This window comes from Engraulis encrasicolus, chromosome 11 (assembly GCF_034702125.1).
Source record: "Engraulis encrasicolus isolate BLACKSEA-1 chromosome 11, IST_EnEncr_1.0, whole genome shotgun sequence".
Classification (NCBI taxonomy): domain Eukaryota; kingdom Metazoa; phylum Chordata; class Actinopteri; order Clupeiformes; family Engraulidae; genus Engraulis; species Engraulis encrasicolus.
Window position 1 is genome coordinate 6,829,622 of NC_085867.1, and position 2,500 is coordinate 6,832,121.

At 47.0% G+C, this 2,500-nt stretch overlaps 1 protein-coding gene across 1 annotated transcript in view; it reads right to left on the reverse strand.

The window, feature by feature from the left end:
• si:dkey-112m2.1 (transmembrane protein 132C) overlaps positions 1-2,500 on the reverse strand; it is a 399,699-nt gene that overhangs the window by 383,446 nt on the left and 13,753 nt on the right. The window lies entirely within an intron of this gene.

The following is a 2,500-nucleotide window of genomic DNA, read 5'->3' on the forward strand; positions in this document are numbered from 1 at the left end:
AGATACAGGGAACGAGTGGGGAGAAAGAGAGAGAGACAGGAAACGAGTGGGGACAGAGAGAGAAGGGGAAGGATTGGAAACCGACCTCATGTTGGAATGGAAGCCGGTGTCCTGTCGATATGAGCTACCTGTCGAGATGAGATCATTTTCGCTACTTAGCATGCGCACGCATGAGCACCTCCACGCTGCGAGTTCTGCAGGTGATTGCCCATCTATCTGAGCAATTTCCCACACCCAACGTTGCATCAAACTTCTCTAATTATACATATGACATGCCGCAAGCCCAGAAAGGTGGTTGTACCCCATGCAATGAAATATAGGCCTCCCTACTTGCGATTTAGATTATGACTCCTGTCATGTCCTGGGAACAGAAGCGTTCAGCTTGGATTTAAATATTTGCTGATTATGAAAAAAATACCCAAAGCAGCTGTGGCCTTCGTTGCTGTTCTAGTTCATATTGAGTATAGGCTATTATTCGAAATTTCTCCGGAAAAGTCAATAGGCACGGACGAAACATGCCGCTCGTTTTGAAATAATAAATAAAATACACAATCCATATATCGACTAGTTATTGAAACGTCTCCACGAAATGAAAATCAAGGTAGGTCATTTCGACGAGGCAGCGTAAATCAGTAGATGCCGCTGTCAAGTTAGGCGACTGGTAGCCCCTCTTGACAAAACAGCTCATCTCGACAGAACACCAGGTCCCCAGTGTAGCCTAAAAGTACAATTCACTCAGCCATTGCTCCCCAACATTTGCATGTTTCTCTATTTTCCTGCCGAGTAGCCTTGAGAACAGGAAACGGAATGGTGGAATAAACATGCTGGGTTTTTTCCAGGTGGGAGTTTTTCGATTTTTTTTTTTTCGAGGAGGCTCCATGTATTGTTAAGCACAGCAGAGGTACTTTGAGGACAACAAGGTCAAGTTAAAAGGAAAAAAAAAACAAGTTGCTCCTGTTGATGAGACAGAGAGAGAGAAAGAGAGAGAGAGAGAGAGAGAGAGAGAGAGAGAGAGAGAGAGAGAGAGAGAGAGAGAGAGAGAGAGAGAGAGAGAGAGAGAGAGAAAGAAAGAGAGAGATAGAAATAAAGACAGCAGTGACTGATAACCAGGCCTGCTAGCATAATTTTATAGCATCTATAAAAAAAGCACTTCAAAACATAATCAATCACTTGGCTGGCTGGACAAACCTGCATTTCTCAAGGCGCTGCTCCCCTGGAGATAACATTAAAAAGCCTTGATGTGTCACGGTAGCCAAGGGACAGCTTTTCAACTCAGATCTGTGCAAGGCTCCTTCGAGCACTGCTTGCTTCTTCTCTCCTTTCTTCTTTCTTTTTTACTCTTTCTTTCTCCCTCTCCCTCTACCTATCCCTCGCTAATTTCTATTTTCTTTCTTTCTTTTTTCTTCTCCCTCTCTCTCTCTCTCTCTACCTCTCTTCTCCCTACCTTTCCATCTCTTCTTCCGTCTTCGTTTTCAGTCTCTTGCGGAGTGGCAGGCCTTAATTGGCTTAACGAAGGGGAAAGCGGAGGGTGCATTGCTGGGCTAGACTGGTAATCTGGCATACTGGGCATTTTCCCGGTGGGCTGACAGTCCTCAAGGGCCGACACTGCTGTTGTTGTGGTTGTTTTCCTGGGGATTGGCCCAACATTTAGAGGCGGAGGCTCATTGGTCCCTCGTCAATATAGACAACGGATTCAGCCTGTCAATATGTAGTATCAAAGTAGCCTGTGTCTGTGTTATGGGCAGGCCTCTGCCAAAAATGCCCGGGCCATTTTTCAATCCCAGTCCATCCCTGGTGCTTTGACAGGCTGACTGACGTCAGTCACCACGCTAGAAACTCAACACTTCTGACAGCCAGAGCCAAATGATATGAACCCTATTCACATGGGACTCTGCGAAGACGGAGGAAGAGGAGGACGAGGAGGAAGAGAGGAGGCAACAAATACCCAAGACAGGGGAGGGGGGGGTGGGTAAAAAAGGACGAGGAAGAGGAGGATGAGGAGAAAGGAGAGAAGACGGATGGAAATTTCATCATGAAATACTTTGTACACAAGACAAGGGGGGCAGGGCGCATGGGGGAAAAGGAGGAGGAAGAGGAGGATGAGGAGAAAGGAGAACAGAGGAAGAAATACACAAGACAAGTGGTACACCTGGGAAAAGGAAAAGGGAAAGCAGTCCCATGGAAACAAGAGGCTGTCAGTGGAGAGAGAGAGAGAGAGAAAGAGAGAGAAGGAGGAAGTGAAGGAAAGAAGATTGGAGATGCATCCCATTCTCCTCATCTTCTCCTCATCTCCTTCTCTTCTCTTCTCTTCCTGTCCTTTTCTTCTCCTCTCCTCCTTCACTCTTCTATCTCTCATCCTCCCCTCTTCTTTCTTTCCTCCTCTCCTCCTCGACGTTCGCTTCTCCTCTCCTCTCCCTCCCTCCTCCTGTACTCTCCTCCTACCCTCTCAATTCTTCTTCCTTTCCTCCTCCCCTCGTCCCGTCCATCTCTCCTCCTCCTC